We start from the raw sequence: 19,310 nt of genomic DNA, 5'->3' as shown, positions 1-19,310 counted from the left end.
GACTTCAGAGTTGAGAGAGTGACTCAGAAGCAGAGGTGATATTGTCAATGAAGGTAGAAGAGAAAAAGGTAGATCATTAAATAATCTTGGAGAAGTCTGGAGAAGGGCGTGAAGTTATACAAGGAGGTAATTTATGTGCAAACTAAAGGAGAAGGCAGCAAGAATCGAAATTTATTAAACTACTAAGCTTAAAGCATAGTCTTATCTAAGCAACTGATTAGGCTCCCAGAGGGTAGGGAAGCTACAAACCAATCTAGATATACTTCCCAGTTTGCTTAGGGCCATCCATGATAAAGGTAAAAAATTAAAATCAAGTTCATTTCTATCTCTGTTTTTCTTTCTTTGAAGCATCTTAAAATTCACTTCTTTAATATCTCCTCATGTCAAAAGATCTCTGCCTCTGAGGAAATAGTTCCTCAATTTTTTCCAATATGTCATCTCTTAAAGCAAAAACAACAAAAACCCAAAATTCATTTTGTCATAGGTTTAATAAGTCAATCATCTAGATGTTCAGTCTGCACGAAATCAAATTACAGATGGACTGAATTGTTAAATGAAATTTTCCATCCCATAAATGTCTAATTTGTATCCTACCATCTCCATGGAATCATCACCACCTCTATGAATTCATAATAATTGCTGCTTCTTTGAGCTCCCAGATCTCTTTTTTCTGAGTCATGCATTCTAGATGGTAGTCTGAGAAGCATCTTTAAATCCATATATATATATGTGTGTGTGTGTGTATGTGTGTGTGTGTGTGTGTGTGTGTGTATACAACACACACACAGGCACATTTTAAATTCGTTTTTCCTCCTTTTGGCACAACAAGGCATTTGTATAGTAATTCTTTTTTCTCTTTAAGATGTAAGTATATGTAATGGTTTGGTTTTGTTTTTTTCTTTTTCCAAGCAACTCTGGCTGGGAGCACAAAAAAATTTCCTGATTCAATATTATTCTAACTCATTTCCTTCAGGGTACGACTGTTCCTTTTTAACAACAACTGCTACCATTATTATTGTTATAAGAATAATGAAGAAAATCTTAAAATGCTAATATCCTTGGGAGGGCTTTTATTAGAAAAAGAACATTTCTATTAGGGAACAAATAAACAATACAGATTTGATTTCTTTTTAGAGGTAAGATTTGAGAGAGGAGGCTATCAGCTCTGATAAGGAGAGGAGAAGCAGAAAAAAAAAAAAGGCTCAAAGCAACTGATTAGGCTCCCAGAAGCGTAGGGAAACTACAAACCAATCTAGATCTACTTCCAAGTTTTGCTTAGGGCCACCCATGTTAAAGGTAAACATTAAAACTGAGTGCATTTCTGTCTGTTTTTCTTTCTTTAAATTTGAAATTCAAGTTATCAGATATCCTCATAAATGTGACGCTGTTTTTCTTTCACTGCTGTACTCAGACAAAGCTATATTTATGGTCTGTCCATGCATTGGAATAAATTGAGTTTAAAATGATTTTCAGGGATATTATAAAATGTGTTGACTGCTCTGAATAAAAAAGCAATTCTGAACAATGCCCATGGAAAACGGCTTTCTACTATAAAAAAAAATCATTTGCTTACAAAGAAATATTTCTTTTTAAATTTGGAAACTATGTCACAGATTTAGTGCTATTCTCAGCTTATTGTTCCTAAAAATAGTGAACTGTTAGCAAATTCATTAATTACAGTCATGTGCTTAGCAATATGTTTGTTTAAAATGAGACTTCTTGTATTCATTACTGCCTATTTCATAAAACAGTTCTGTCCTCTAACTGCACAAGCATGCAGTAAATTATAGACTTAAAATTCCCTGCTAGAGGTCTAATTTAGGTCAATGCTGAGATAATTGTGCTTCAGAACTTAGCCACAACAGAAGCCTGATGAATTTGTAAAAGAGCCTCCATACATTGAGAATACTGTCTCAGATGATAGGTATTAAAATGACCAGTACATTTAGGCAACCAGTGCCTTTTAAAAGCCCTAGGTGAAGAGTGATAGTTAATAGAACTGAAGCAATGAGGATCAGAAGTTTAAAGAAATGTTTTGATGAATCAGTTTCCATAAGGGCCAACACCTAAGGACCGCCTGTTCTAATTCTTGTGGAGTGTCTCTAATAATAAAGCCACTTATTTAAATCCTGACTCTGGACCTTGTCTATAAATATTTTAAAGCTGATACCTGAATTCCTTTTCCAGAGTTTTGATTTTATTGATGTGGGTGCAGCTAGACCTCAAGATTTTTATGTTTCCAAATGATGCGGAAAAGTAGCAAGGTTGGGAACTTTAAAGGTTTACAGCTCCACAGGTTTGATGGCAACCCAACAATAGCTGATCATTAATTCTGTTTCGGGAAGCTAGTGTATGGTGATGTCTCTCTGCTGCTGCTGCTGCTGCTAAGTCACTTCAGTCGTGTCCGACTCTGTGAGACCCCATAGACGGCAGCCCACCGGGCTTCCCGTCCCTGGGATTCTCCAGGCAAGAACACTGGAGTGGGTTGCCATTTCCTTCTCCAATGCGTGAAAGTGAAAAGTGAAAGTGAAGTCGCTCAGTAAGTGTCCGACTCTAGCCACCCTTTGGACTGCAGCCTACCAGGCTCCTCCGTCCATGGGATTTTAGATGTCTCTCTAGAAAATAAATATTCAAATTTGGACCTTTCTTGGACTTACTGAATGAGAATGTTTGAAAGTGGGCCCCCTGGCATGAATACTTCTCACATCTCCCCAGGTGGTTCTAATGTACAGTCAGCAGTGCACATGAAAACTACAAACAGAAATGTGCACTGTTGACTGTGCATTAGAACCACCTGGGGAGATGTGAGAAGTAGGGCTTCCCCGGTGGCTCAGTGGGTAAAGAGTCTGCCTGCAGTGCAGGAGAACCATGTTCCATCTCTGGCTTGGGAAGATCCCCTGGAGAAGGAAATGGCAACCCACTCCAATATTCTTGCCTGGAGAACTCCATGGACAGAGGAGCCTGGAAGGCTACAGTCCATGGGGTCACAAAGAGTCGGACAGGACTGAGTGACAAACACTTTTGTTGAATAACAACTTATTATTTATATTACATTATAATAGACTTATTATACATATAGACATTATATTACATATAGAATAGGCTTCTTGATCTAACCATAGCATCTGAGAGGTAAATCCTAGTACCTGGGCAAACTGCACCAAGTAAAGGGAAGTGGCATCGTGAATACATTTTAACAGTTTTCTTACCTAAACATGAATGTCTGTCACCCAGTTGCCAATCAGAATTTTTTTGATAGCTGTAGGGTGTCTACTACTTATTGTGGGTTACTTCAGGCTGCTTACTTGAGGGAAAGTGCTATTTCTCTGTTAAAATCTACCCCTTGTTAACACTATGACATTCTTGTTTGGTGGCTCCCCTGCTGGAAAAGGTTTTATTATCTCTCAAGTGAGCCACACCGTGTCTGCTCTTCTGTGCCTCTGCTCTTGAATATTCTTTCTGCAGTGGGGCAAGGGTCCCCAATATCTTCACTGTCCCCCCATTGGCATCAGGACTTCTCTTTCAGTTAACACCCTTTTGATTTGTGGCACAATTTCATTCATAGGCTTCCTTTGGTTAACTAAAGGTTTGAATTCCTTTTTAAAGAAAATATTGACATATAGTTGACTTACAATGTTGTGTTCATTTCTGCTATACAGCAAAGTGATTCAGTTATACCTAGATATATATATGTACATTTTTCTAAAATATTCTTCTCCATTATGAATATTGAATATAGTTCCCTGTGTTATACAGTAGAACCTTGCTGCTCATCCTTTATATAATAGTTTGCATCTGCTAACCCAAAACTCCCAGTCCTTCCCCCACTACTCGCTCCCCCTTTGCGACCACCAGTCTGCTCTCTGTTTCTGTCTCATATATATGTGTTCATTCGTGTCATATTTTAGATTCCACACATAAGTGACTGCGTACGGTATTTATCTATCTGACTTCACTTAGTATGATAATATCTAGGTCCATCTATAGGGTCGCAAAGACACCACTGAAGCAACTGAACAGTCACACAGGCACAGGCCTCTCATAAAATAAAATCATTGGTGTGGAGAAATTTTGCCTATCACATTTTACTTTATCAGAAATAATGTATTAGGGACACAGAGCTATCTGTAAATAACAAAACTTCTGTCTAGAATAACTGTTGCCATTGTACAGTCTATCCATATTTTCTCTTGACTTGTATTATTAACCAAAAGGAAATATATCCTTCTACCTAGGGCTTCCCTGGTGGCTCAGCGGTTAAAGCGTCTGCCTGGAACGCGGGAGACCCGGGTTTGATCCCTGGGTCGGGAAGATCCCCTGGAGAAGGAAATGGCAACCCACTCCAGTACTGTTGCCAGGAGAATCCCATGGAGGGAGGAGCCTGGTAGGCTACAGTCCATGGGGTCGCAAAGAGTCGGACACGACTGAGAGACTTCACTTTCACCTAGGCTCAGTACTTATTACACAGCCACTATAGTCAAGACTGTGGTACTGGCAGAGGAATAGACTTGCAGATTGATGGAACAGAACAGAAAGACCCAGAGTTCGGCTCACATAAATGTGCAAAAATGATGTTTAGACATTGATGTAAAGAAATTCAATGGAGTAAAGACAGCATTTTTAACAAATGGTGTTGAACAATTCATAGGGGGGAAAAACCCCTTTTGCAGAATGGCAAAAGGTATTTCCAAACCACATATTCAACAAAAAGGAGTAGTATCTGGAATATAAAAGGGAACTCTCAAACCTAGCATTAAAATCTAACAATCTAATTAGAAAAGACATGAAGAAACTCTGCACCAAAGAGCATATTTGAAAGGCAAGTAAGCACACAAAAGGATGCTTGGCTCATTAGTCATTGCTGCTGCTAAGTCGATTCAGTTGTGTCCGACTCTGTGTGACCCCATAGACGGCAGCCCACCGGGCTCCCCCGTCCCTGGGATTCTCCAGGCAAGAACACTGGAGTGGGTTGCCATTTCCTTCTCCAATGCATGAAAGTGAAAAGTGAAAGTGAAGTCGCTCAGTCCTGTTCGACTCTTAGCGACCCCGTGGACTGCAGCCTATCAGGCTCCTTCGCCCATGGGATTTTCTAGGCAAGAGTACTGGAGTGGGGTGCCATTGCCTTCTCTGCATTAGTCATTAGGAAAATGCAAATTAAAACCACAGCAAGATATTTCTACATACCTATCAGAGTGCTGCTGCTGCTAAGTCACTTCAGTCGTGTCTGACTCTTTTTGACCCCAAAGACTGTAGCCCACCCCGCTCCTCTGTCCGTGGGATTCTCCTGGCAAGAACAGTGGAGTGGGTTCCTGACCCAGGGATAAAACCTGTGTCTCTTATGTCTCCTGTATCGACAGGCAGGTTTCTTATCACTAGTGCCATCTGGGAAGTCCATACCTATCAGAATAGTTTAAATTTTAAAAAAATAGTGACATTACTTGCTGATGAGAATGAGGAAAAACTGGATCATTCATTCTTTACTGTTGGGAATGTAAAATGGTGCAGCCACTCTGGAACAACTTGATGGTTTGTTTATGCATGACAGATTCTACATGCTAATGTCATAGAACACAGCAATTACAATGTTGAGGTTTCATCACCGAGAAATAAAGACTTCCATTCAGATGAACGTTTCACAGCTCCATTTATGATCTTTGAACACTGGAAACAACCTACATGTCCTTTAGTGTATGAATGGATTAGCTGTGGTACATTCGTACCAGGGCCTACTGCTACTCAGTGGAAGAGGGAACAGACTATTGATACACGCAGCAACCTTTATGAATCTCCAGGTAATTATGCTGCGAGGAAAAGGGCAATCCCAAAATGCTAAATACTGTGTGATTCCATTCTATGACATTGTTGAAAATGACAAGATTATAGACATGACGAAAGTATAGAGATTACATTAATGATCACCAGCAGTTGGGAGGACATGAGGGAATTTGCATGGCTATCAAAGGGCAACAGGAAGGATCCTTATGGTGTTAAAAATATTCTGTACTTGACTGTATCAGCGATAGTATCTTGGCTGTGATATTGTATTATATCAATAGTTTTGCAACATGTGACCTTTGGGGAAAACTGGATAAAGGGGAAATAGGATCTCTCTGTATTATTTCTTAAAACTTTATGCATATCTATAATTATTTCAAAATAAAGCTTATTAAAAATAATAATACCCTAATATTACTATATCACCTCTTTTCAGTAGCTTCACCATTGTTGTAAGGTAAATAAAAATGCATCATGGTGCTTGATTAGAACTGTGTGGCCTAGCCCAGTGATTCCCAGCCCTGGAAGCCTGTTAGAATTACCTACGGAGCTTATAAAAAATACTGATGCCTGGACCCTCCTCCAGCTCAATTAGATTTGGATCTGTAGGGGTAACTAGACACTAATTCATGTTTCGTTTGATTGAAGTCTATCTCGGGACTTCCCTGGTGGTCCAGTGGCTAAGACCCTGAGCTCCCAATGCGGGGGGCCCGGGTTTGATCCCTGGTCAGGGAACTAGATCCCACATGCTGCAAACTAAGACCCAGCACAGCCAAAATAAATAAGTATTTTAAAAATTAAAAAATTATGAAGAGGATAAACTTGGGACTTTCTTGGCAGTCCAGTGTCTAAGACTCTTCACCCCCAGTGCAGGGTGCCCGGGTCAGGGAGTTAGATTGCACATGCCTCAGCTGTTCCCATGCCACAGATAAAAGATGCAGCATGCTGTAACTAAGACCCAGCACAGCCAAATAAATAAATAATTTTTAAAAATTAAAAAAAAAAAAAGGTCTATCTTACCACCAGACCATAGGCTCCATGAGGGCAGGAACCAGCCCTGTTTTTGTTGTCCATTGTTCCTCCAGCTCCCAAAGCAGTGTCTGCCAGCTAGAAAGTGCTGGTAAACATATGTGATGAGAAATGAAAGAACGAATGGAGGGGAAACATGAGTATCCTCCTCCCCTCCTTTACTGCCTCTCTGAAGCCACAGAAAGAGAGAAGGAAGGGATAAAGTGCCTTCCCTCGTCTCACCCTATCTTTCCAGAGCATCATTACAAAACTGCAGTAGAGATCACAGCGCTGCTCCTAGAGAGATTTAGCCCAGAAGAACAAAATCCGAAAGTGATGATGCTGCCTCCTCCTTCACACTCAATCAACAAATTTAATGAAAGTGAAACAGAAGCTGACAAGGAGGCTGAAATGACACATAGTCTTACTCATGCAGAAATAATAAAAAATGTTTTAAGTGCAGCTAAAAAAAATAAAGGCACTGACAAAGAATTTTAGGGAAGGAGAAAAGCTGGGGGAAAGGAGGCTTCCAGCCTCACAACCTAGTAAGCACATTTACAGAATGTCTTTCTTGTGTGCTGCTCATCAAGCCAGCCTGGTTCACTTAATTTTCATGAGCAAGTGAAAGGATGCCAATAGACACCAAAGGTAGCAAATTCCAAGATATTCTTGAGGTTTATGCTGATTTTCTCCTATTGCCCACCCCACCCCCCCACCCCCCGCCGGAGCATCTATGTCAACTTTTCTAGTGAGACCACAATAATTAATGTTTTAAACTACTGCCTTGAGACATTGCACATCCTGGAATTTTATACAAATCTTGGTGCACAAATCTGCAAACACTATTGTGTGGGAAATATAACTTTATTTTTGGTAACTCCATTTAATCTCCATTTCTATACCACCATCACCACCACCACTGCCCATTCTCCCTAGTTGATGGAAAACCTCCCTTTTTGTTTTTTGAAGGGTCAATGTTTTGCAAATGCTCCCTGGAATTATCAAGGTTCAGAGTGGTAGAGGGACTTCCCCGGTGGCTCAGAGGTAAAGAATGCAGCGGACAATGCAAGAGATGTGCATTTGATCCCTGGGTCAGGAAGATCCCCTGGAGAAGGAAATGGAAACCCACCCCAGTATTCTTGCCTGAGAAATCCCATGGGCAGAGGAGCCTGGCGGGCGATAGTCCATGGGTTTGCAAGAGCTGGACACGACTTAGCGACTAGACAACAACAGGGTGGGAGAGCGTCGTGGGGGTTGTGGGTGTACAGGCTCTTGAGTTCCCTTCCCATGCTGGTGGAAGGGGACAAGGTCCTTGGTGTCTGGCAGGTCCACTCTTTGGACCCATGGTTTAGATTTTGGGATCTTTATTGGGTTGCTTACATTCCTAGCTGTCCAGGTATCTCAGTGGCCCTTCCCTCTCTGGTCTAACTTTCTTCCTGACAGCTGTGCTGGAAGGCTGATGTTGCACCCTTCTCTCTTTTTTCTCCTTCCATCCAAACAAAATCTAGTTTGGGGTGAAAAGAAACCCCATCAATTTCCTTCTCTGTTTCTGGCTAAGATGCCTTGTCTCAGTCTACCGGGACTCAAACTTCTGTAAACAAAATTGAGGAAGTTTCATAATCTCTTTCTTTTCTCAACAAAGGCTGTGAAGGTAGATCTGCTCAAGTAGGGTTTGGGTGGAAGGGGACGGAAGAAGGAAAAGGGGACCTACAGTTAAAGAACATAATTATCTCAAAATATTATCTTAAAACAATAACATTTATTACACGCTTCACACATTCTAGATGTTGCTTTGTGTGGATTATCAAGTAATCCTTATAACCCAGAAATAAATTATTATTCCCTTGTGGCTCAGATGGTAAAGAATCCACCTGCAATGTGGGAGACCTGGGTTCGATCCCTGGGTTGGGAAGATTCCCTGGAGGAGGGCATGGCAACCCACTCCAGTATTCTAGCTTGGAGAATCCCATGGACACAGGAGCCTGGCAGACTACCGTCCATGGGGTCACAAAGAGTTGCACACAACTGAGCAGCTAAGCACAAGGGCGAGAACCCACATTGTACAGGTGAGGAAAAGGTGTCTCCAGGAGGTTTAGTCTCCTGCACAATGTCACACAGCTAGTAAGTGGCAGGGCTAGAGCACAAACTCAGCTTCTGATTCCAAAACCCATTGCCTCTGGCCCTGCTCCAGTGTCTGGTTTCTGGTTCATGACACATGTCCCAGAAGGAATTTCTGCTTCAGATTTGCAGTAGCCCCTAAGGGTGATCCAGCAGACGCTAGCTAGAGTACATGCCAAGGGCTCATCTGAGTTACTTCATTTTTGCCAATCAGGTTTTCTTGGAAACTTCTCCTTTGTTCATTTTCTAGGTGCACACCATGCCCAGCTCTCCAAGGCTACTTGGTGAGTGTTTGAATGGTTAGCCTCAGCAGTACCGTGAGAGGGGGCCACCATCCCATGTTGCAACAGGTAACAGAAGTATGTCCATACATCTCAAAGTTCTATATTAAGGGCCTTGTAAAGGACTTCCCTGGTGGTACAGTGGATAGGAATCTGCCTGCCAGTGCAGGGCATAGGGGTTCGATCCCTGGTCCGGGAAGATTCCACATGCCACAGAGCGATGAAGTCTGTGTGCCACACCTACTGAAGCCCACTCGCCCTAGGGCCCGCAAGCTACAACTACTGAGCCCATGTGCTGCCACTACAGAAGCTCTCGCTCCTAGAGCCCGTCCTCTGCTACGAGAAGCCACCACGAAGAGAAGCCTGCACACCGCAACTAGAAAGTAGTCCCGGCTCACCGCAATTAGAGAAAGTTCATGCGCAGCGACAAAGACCCAGCACAATGAAAAGTAAATACATAATTTAAAAAGAAGTCTTGTAAAGAACTATTCCATTTAATGGTAGAATATGCACCATGCACTGAATCAGGCAGGGCAGCTCCAACGCACTGAGGGTTTTTAGCTCATAGGGAAGCCTGTTACATCCATCTTGAGATGAATAAGGGGCTTAAAATGATTAGCTTGCCCAACAGGCAATCGTGTTAAACACACACACACACACACACACACACACACACACACACAATTGTCATGTTAACTTTGTTTTGGCCCCAAGGAATAATAGAGCATAATAGTGGTGTGTGCTGCTAAGTCGCTTCAGTCCTGTCCGACTCTGTGCGACCCCATAGACGGCAGCCCACCAGGCTCCTCTGTCCCTGGGATTCTCCAGGCAAGAATACTGGAGTGGGTTGCCATTTCCTTCTCCAATGCATGAAAGTGAAAAGTCAAAGTGAAGTCACTCAGTTGTGCCTGACTTTTAGCGACCCCATGGACTGCAGCCCACCAGGCTTCTCCATCCATAGGATTTTCCAGGCAAGAGTACTGGAGTGGGGTGCCATTGCCTTCTCGGAATAGTGATGTGTAGCTACTGTTTTCAGTCTTTAGAACTACCATTCTTAGTAGCTCAACCAAAAATACAGATGGGTCACCAAAGTATCTGCACTGAAAACAGGAAAAATGATTAGGTTGGGGGAGTAGGGGAGACACACAAAAAAGTGAGGGAATATAAAATGAGAAAATAATGTAAATAATTATTATAGAAAAACACATTGAAATGTGTGAATTTACTGAGTTTTGTCCTTTTAAATTTCCTCCTTCCATGAAGCCTCCTTTGGTTCAGATGTGATTATTGATCCTCTGCCTTTTTAATCTACATGGTCTCTTTCAATCACACTCAAAGCCCTGTGGAGAGTTAATATCATCCTTCGTGTAGACACAAGAGAATGTGGCTCCAAGAGGTTAATGAATATTTAGGCAGGACTTGGGGATCAGGAAATTATTTTTCTCTCTTTCTGTTATATCAAATTGACTGTAGGAGGTCCTTAAAGAGTGGATTTAGAGCTTTGAGGAAGAGACCACATATTAAACATGTAACGCCTGCTCATTTTGCCTTTATGTAAAGTTGACCTGGGCCCAGAAGTAGAAAGCATTATATTTGCAATGTCAGGAGCTTCTCTTCCCTTTGGCATTTGAAATTAAATACTGTAAAGCAGTGGTGCACACTGAGAGCTTTAAAAAATCTTGATGCTTGAATTGCACATCAGACCACTTAAATCAGAATCTGTTGGGTGTGGATTCCAGGTAGCAGGTGCTTCTCTTCTGCATTCACGGTTGAGGGTTCTCAAACCTGCATGTGCACCAGAATAGCCTGCAAGGCTTGTTAAACACCTGATTGCTGGGACTCATCCCTAGGATTTCCGTCAGTAGTTTGGGGGTAGGGTCCAAGGTTATGCATTTCTAATTGGTTCCCAGGTGACTAGGAAGGTGAGCTGAAGGAAAAGTAAAACTGCTCTGAGCTTCTCTTCTTCCTGCCTAGGAGATTACGAGGGGCTTATGTCTCAGTCTACTCCATGACTTCTCACACGATGACTCACTGGACAAGAACACTAGAGCATCATCATTTGCCAGGTAAATGCTAAGTGCCCTATGAGCATTAGAAGCATTTTGAAATGAATTACACAGTGAATCCCATTAGGCTTTGAGTGGGTTCTAAGAAGTTGCCACAATTTTCAGTAAGAGAACAAATATTTTTCAAAGGAAATTTACCATAGTTAAATTTAGTTATGTCCCTCCTTCTACCAGCATTTCTTCTTCTTCTTTTTAAAAATTCCTTCCAATAACTGGTCTTTATTATTCTTCACGAAGACAAGTTATAAAGTTTCTGGAGCCAGAACTCAAGGGAGAAGCATAAATTTTCAGTCTATAAGGTTGCCAGATTTAGCCATTAAAAAATATATATACCCCAGGACATTCAGTTAAATTTGAATTTCAGATAAATGATGAATAATTTTAAGATATAAGTATGTTTCATTCATTGAGAATCTTGATCATGGGGCAGATATTAGGATGAGAATAACATATGTGCCTGCTTTGGAGAAATAGAACATATTCCATCCGTTTCTATTTATGGATACACAGAAACGACCCTCAGACTTGTCCATCAAGAGCTGAACAATCATTGGCTGATTTAATTCAATATGGATACTTAAGGTATAAACACAGTATATAAAATTACTGAGTGACACCAAAGAAGGATGCTTGATAACTTGAGAGCCCAAGATTTTTCTTTTCTGTTACTTCATTTTTGTTACTGTCTAAATCAGTGATTCCCAACTGAGGGTGATTCCGACCTCCACCCCTACCCAGGGGACATTTGGCAATGTCTGGAGACATTTCTGGCTTCTAGTTGGTTGAGGCCCGGGATACTGCTAAATATTCTACAATATACTGGACAGCCTCCCACAGCAAAGTATTTTCTTGTCCAAAATGTCCACAGAGCCAAGGTTGAGAAAGCCTAGTCTAGATCACAGTGCACAGTATTTAACAAACCTTTTGTTAAGTTACTCCAGATACGTCTTTCAGGTGTCAGTCTGGCAGAGAGAATGTCCTCGATTTGCTGCACTATAAAGGCAATCATGGAAGAATTTTTACATGCTCCTTTACCATTTTACAGAGCAAAGGAGGCGCTGTGGAGGTTCCAGGAAAAGCGCCAGTCCTCAATTGCTGCTGTTCTCTCTAGCCTGTCCTAGGTTGGAAGCCTTTGAGGAGTTTGGGTAGAATCACCGAAATCCAAGTGATCCCACTATGTAAATCCCTCCCTTAGTGTGGGAGAGAGAATTTTATTCTCAACCCTCCAATTAGTTCTGGCCATTCAGGACTTGTTTACAAATGGTAGTTGGAGGAGATACTGACCTAGTACACAGTCATTTTCTGTACTACAGCTGTTGCTGTAATCATTATCTTTAGAAGGCTGATGATTGCTAAATACAACAATAAACATTCTTAATACCTTGACAGTGTCTGATATTTTCATTCTGTTTACTGCTAATTAGTTATAAGACAGTTAATGTATTCATATTAAAGACCTAATTAACTTCTGTGAAACCCATGGGGAGCAAAGAGGAGGTGGTTTATATTATCCCCATTTTAAGAGGCGATAATCAAGCCTTGCCTGGAGTTACACACTATTTTAAAAATTGGGAGCGAATTACAACTCTTGGCAATTGTGATGTGTCTGTCAGTGTAGCATTCTGCTGATCGTACTGATTCATCAGACCCTGGTTAATGCCCAATCATAAATGTCTAATTTCAAAATCCTTTTTAGAGGCACACAGCAGATAGTAAGAGTGGTTGCTAATTAGAGAACAATACTGCAAGGACATTGCCATGCCTAGTGGTTTACCTTTTTTAAATAAAAACGCAGTAACAGAAAAGTAAAAAGGAGAAAAGTGTAAAAGTTCAAGAAATACCATGGGCTACCTACCTGATGCTAACTCCTGTGCTAGGTACTATGGAAGATTAAAAGTAAGTATATATCATCAATATGCTATTTAATAGGTAAGCTGTAACTCAAGACTTATCTGCAGGAAACATACAGAGAATTGTTAAAGACACAATGTAACTTAAGTAAATGCCAAAATGTGTAAATAGGCGATTTCTATGTCCTGGAAGGGAGAGAAGCTTTTATGAAAAAGGTAGACTTGGAGATGGGTTTTGAAATATTAGTAAGACTGGTTCTAGCAGACAGTAGGAATCTGGGGAAGGGAAATAAGATTCAACTAGACAAACGGGATAATGAATATGGGTTGTTGTTGTTCAGTTGCTCAGTTGTGTCCAACTCTTTGTGATCCCATGGACTGCAGCACATCATCCTTCCCTGTCCTTCACTATCTCCCGGAGTTTGCTCAAACTCATGTCCATTGAGTTGATGATGCCATCCAGCCATCTCATCCTCTGTTGTCCCCTTCTCCTCCTGCCTTCAATCCTTCCCAGCCTCAGGGTCTTTTCCAAAGAGTCTGCTCCTAACATCAGGTGGCCAAATTACTGGAGCTTCAACTTCAACATCAGTCCTTCTACTGAATATTCAGGGTTGATTTCCTTTAGGATGGACTCGTTTGATTTTGTGCTCCACAGGACTCTCACGAGTCTTCTCCAGCACCAAAAGCATCAATTCTAATGAATATGGGTAGAATGAATCTTGCTACTCTTTGGAAGAGAAAAATTTGGGAGCTCTCAAGTGGTCATTTCCTTCTTTGTAACCTGAAGGTGTTACCCTAAAACTGGGTTTGCTTCTTGGTGGGGGTTGAACCAAAAGACACAAGACAAAGATAGGGAGAAGGAACAACTTACTACTTGCAGCAAGGAGAACACCAAGGATCTTTCCCAAAGCAATGTCTCTCTAACAGCAAATTGGGGAAGTTTTAAGTTAAGGATACCTGCATATTCCAGGTATCTTCCCAGGTGACAGAGTGATAAAGAATCTGCCTGCCAATGCAGGAGAGGCAGGAGACTCCGGGTTCAATCTTAGGAAGAGCCCCTGAGGAAAGGGCAACCCACTCCAGCATTCTTGTCTGGGAAATCCCATGGACAAAGGAGCTTGGCGGGCTGCAGTCCATGGTGTCACAAAAGTCAGACATGACTGAGTGACTAAGCACACAGCACACAGCATGTCAAGAAAGCCATGCCTGGTTTTCCTTCTCCCGGGATTTCCTACCTTATCTACCTGCTGCTGCTGCTGCTAAGTTGCATCAGTCGTGTCCGACTCTGTGCGACCCCATAGACGGAAGCCCACCAGGCTCCCCTGTCCCTGGGATTCTCTAGGTAAGAACACTGGAGTTCTCTATTGCATTTTCCTTGCCATTTCCTTGCATTTCTCCATTACCATTTCCTTCTCCAATGCATGAAAGAAAAAAGTGAAAGTGAAGTCGCTCGATAGTGTCCGACTTCACGACCCCATAGACTGCAGCCTACCAGGCTCCTCCATCCATGGGATTTTCCAGGCAAGAGTACTGGAGGGGGGTGCCATTGCCTTCTCCTACCTTATCTACTTAGAAAAATGGAAAAACCCATAGTGTGAGGGGAGAGAGTAAACAGAGGGAAACAGAAAAGGAAACAGAGGGAGACGTCCTGGGTTCCTGGCAACAGTCCAGTTCCTGGTTCTGATCTCTGAGCCTCAGCTGCATCCCTGATTCACCTCAGTGTCTTCAAATAAATTCCAGCTTTTTGTTGACCAGGGAGAGAAAGTGAAAGTGAAGTTGCTCAGTCGTGTCTGACTCTTTGCGACACTGTGGACTGTAGCCCACCATGCTCCTCCGTCCATGGGATTCTCCAGGCAAGAATACTGGAGTGGGTTGCCATTTCCTTCTCCAGGGGATCTTCCTGATGCAGGGATGGAACCCAGGTCTCCCACATTGTAGGCAGATGCTTTAACCTCTGAGCCACCTGGGAAGGCCCGACCAGGGAGAGAACCCAAGCAGTCATAGAAGCCAGGAATCCTAGCCACAGGCATAGGAAAAGGCCCAGACAGAGGTTACCAGATCCAAGCCTCGGGGTAAACACTTGGAATCAGCCCTGTTGTCTGCATCTGGTTCTTCTGATCTGATCAGACTTGTTTTGGAAACTGGGCTGTGGGTTGGCCAGATGATGACCTTGAAAAAGGTCTCTGAAGGCCTAAGAGAGCTTACAAGGTCTTGTTTCTGCTCCTCAGACTTTGTGGTTCTAGATTCTCCAACTGAGACAAATTGCCACGGGCACACAGAAGCCTCCTTGCTTCTTTAATACTATTAACTTTGACTATGGTTTGGCGAGTGACAGCTTCTGCTTATAGGTCAACAGTCAACTGGATAAAACCACTGCATTTTTGATCAGATACATTACCTTCTGGGCTTCCCTCATTGCTCAGTTGGTAAATCATTTGCCTGCAATGCAGGAGACCCAGGTTTGATTCCTGGGTCAGGAAGACCCCCTGTAGAAGGAAATGGTAACCCACTCCAGTATTCTTGCCTGGAGAATCCCATGGAAAGAGGAGCCTGGCAGGCTACAGTCCATGGGATCGCAAGGGTAGGACACGACTTAGCAACTAAATTGCCACCACTACCACCACGTTATCTTCTAAATGTAGAAGGAGTAATTCATCAGGAACTAAACCCCTACTTCAGAATAGCTGTTCTGGCAAGTGAATTGCTTGCTCTAGATGTGACTGGTGATAGAAGCAAGGTCCGATGCTGTAAAGAGCAATACTGCATAGGAACCTGTAATGTCAGGTCCATGAATCAAGGCAAATTGGAAGTGGTCAAACAGGAGATGGCAAGAGTGAACGTCAACATTTTAGGAATTAGCGAACTAAAATGGACTGGAATGGGTGAATTTAACTCAGATGACCATTGTATCTACTACTGTGGGCAGGAATCCCTTAGAAGAAATGGAGTAGCCATCATGGTCAACAAGAGTCCAAAATGCAGTACTTGGACGCAATCTCAAAAATGACAGAATGATCTCTGTTCGTTTCCAAGGCAAACCATTCAATATCACAGTAATCCAAGCCTATGCCCCAACCAGTAACACTGAAGAAGCTGAACGATCCAATGAAGACCTACAAGACCTTTTAGAACTCACACCCCAAAAAGATGTCCTTTTCATTATAGGGGACTGGAATGCAAAAGTAGGAAGTCAAGAAACACCTGGAGTAACAGGCAAATTTGGCCTTGGAGTAGGGAATGAAGCAGGGCAAAGGCTAATACAGTTTTGCCAAGAGAACGCACTGGTCATAGCAAACACCCTCTTCCAACAACACAAGAGAAGACTCTACACATGGACATCACCAGATGGTCAACACTGAAATCAGATTGATTATATTCTTTGCAGCCAAAAATGGAGAAGCTCTATACAGTCAGCAAAAACAAGACTGGGAGCTGACTGTGGCTCAGATCATGAACTCCTTATTGCCAAATTCAGACTGAAATTGAAAAAAGTAGGGAAAACCACTAGACCATTCAGGTATGACCTAAAGCAAATCCCTTATGATTATACAGTGGAAGTGAGAAATAGATTTAAGGGACTAGATCTGATAGATAGAGTGCCTGATGAACTATGGACGGAGGTTCATGACATTGTACAGGAGACAGGGATCAAGAGCATCCCCATGGAAAAGAAATGCAAAAAAGCAAAAGGCTGTCTGGGAAAGCCTTACAAATAGCTGTGAAAAGAAGTGAAAAGCAAAGGAGAAAAGGAAAGATATAAGCATGTGAATGAAGAGTTCCAAAGAATAGCAAGGAGAGATAAGAAAGCCTTCCTCAGCGATCAATGCAAAGAAATAGAGGAAAGCAACAAAATGGGAAAAACGAGAGATCTCTTCAAGAAAATTAGACATACTAAGGGAATATTTCATGAAAAGATGGGCTCGATAAAGGACAGAAATGGTATGGACCTAACAGAAGCAGAAGATTAAGAAGAGGTGGCAAGAATACACAGAAGAACTGTACAAAAAGGCTTCATGATCCAGATAATCACGATGGTGTGATCACTCACCTAGAGCCAGACATGCTGGAATGTGAAGTCAAGCGGGTCTTAGAAAGCATCACTACGAACAAAGCTAGTGGAGGTGATGGAATTCCAGTTCAGCTCTTTCAAATCCTGAAAGATGATGCTGTGAAAGTGCTGCACTCAATATACTAGAAAATCTGGAAAACTCAGCAGTGGCCACAGGACTGGAAAAGTTCAGTTTTCATTCCAATCCCAAAGAAAGGCAATGCCAAAGAATGCTCAAACCACCACACAATTGCACTCATCTCACACGCTGGTAAAGTAATGCTCAAAATCTCCAAGCCAGGCTTCAGCAATACGTGAACTATGAACTTCCAGATGTTGAAGCTGGTTTTAGAAAAGGCAGAGGAACCAGAGGTCAAATTGCCAACATCCATTGGATCATTGAAAAAGCAAGAGATTTCCAGAAAAACATATCTTTCTGCATTATTGACTATGCCAAAGCCTTTGACTGTATGGATCACAATAAACTGTGGAAAATTCTGAAAGAGACAGAAATACCAGACCACCTGACCTGCCTCTTGAGAAACCTATATGCAGGTCAGGAAGCAACAGTTAGAACTGGACATGGAACCACAGACTGGTTCCAAATAGGAAAAGGAGTAGGTCAAGGCTGTATACTGTCACCCTGCCTATTTAACTTATATGCAGAGTACATCCTGAGAAACGGTGGGCTGGAAGAAGCACAAGCTGGAATCAAGATTGCCGGGAGAAATATCAATAGCCTCACATATGCAGATGACACCACCCTTATGGCAGAAAGTGAAGAGGAACTAAAAAGCCTCTTGATGAAAGTGAAAGAGGAGAGTGAAAAAGTTGGCTTAATGCTCAACATTCAGAAAACAAAGATCATGGCATCTGGTCCCATCACTTCGTGGGAAATAGATGGGGAAACAGTGGAAACAGTGTCAGACTTTATTTTTTTGGGCTCCAAGATCACTGCAGATGGTGACTGCAGCCGTGAAATTAAAAGACGCTTACTCCTTGGAAGGAAAGTTATGACCAACCTAGACAGCATATTCAAAAGCAGAGACATTACTTTGCCAACAAAGGTCCATCTAGTCAAAGCTATGGTTTTTCCAGTGGTCATGTATGGATGTGAGAGTTGGACTATGAAAAAGGCTGAGTGCAGAAGAATTGATGCTTTTGAACTGTGGTGTTGGAGAAGACTCTTGAGAGTCCTTGGACTGCAAGGAGATCCAACCAGTCCATTCTAAAGGAGATCAGTCCTGGGTGTTCATTGGAAGGACTGATGCTAAAGCTGAAACTCCAATACTTTGATCACCTCATGGGAAGAGTTGACTCATTGGAAAAGACTCTGATGCTGGGAGGGATTGGGGCAGGAGGAGAAGGGGACGACAGAGGATGAGATGGCTGGATGACATCACTGACTGGATGGATGTGAGTCTGAGTGAACTCTGGGAGTTGGTGATGGACAGGGAGGCCTGGTGTGCTTCGATTCATGGGGTCACAAAGAGTCGGACACGACTGAGCGACTGAACTCAACTGAAGTATTTGCTCTTAATACTAATTTAAAATATATTTTAATGACAGATTGTGATTTGGAGATGATTCGTTTTTATTTCATAGTTGTCTTGACAACAATGTAATTTATGATATTCTATGTACTTGAGAATCCTAAAATTTTACAACCAAGCAGTATGCTGTTTACTTAAATTTTGAACAGAAAAATACTAGTAAAACTCATTAGTGTTGGGAGGACTGGAGAAGGGCAATTATTTAATAGTAGTGACTTAACGACCATGACTACATTGAATTTACATTGAATATCAAGGAGGGTCATCTCAAGTAGTTCTTAAAATCATCTCATCTAGAATTTATTTTCACTGCTTTTCAATTTATTTTCCCTAGTTTATTATAGCTCTCTTTGAATTATCTTACGAAATTGGAACAAATTGGAAATAGTTTTATACTTTGCTTAGGAATTTAGAATGCTTTTATGCTTTTTATTATGAAACATTGCAAACATAGGAAAATCAGGAATTAAGGAAAAAAATTACAAGCATCACCCTAGTAAAAGCACTTACAAACAAAACCCACTACTATTTTACAAAACTCAGTTCAGCTTTACATTGGGGGTGGAGGGTTGGGGCACTTTTGACTGGTTCCAAATCAGGAAAGGAGTATG

This window comes from Bos indicus, chromosome 26 (assembly GCF_029378745.1).
Source record: "Bos indicus isolate NIAB-ARS_2022 breed Sahiwal x Tharparkar chromosome 26, NIAB-ARS_B.indTharparkar_mat_pri_1.0, whole genome shotgun sequence".
In the NCBI taxonomy this organism is placed as follows: domain Eukaryota; kingdom Metazoa; phylum Chordata; class Mammalia; order Artiodactyla; family Bovidae; genus Bos; species Bos indicus.
Note: the sequence above shows the minus strand (reverse complement) of the source record.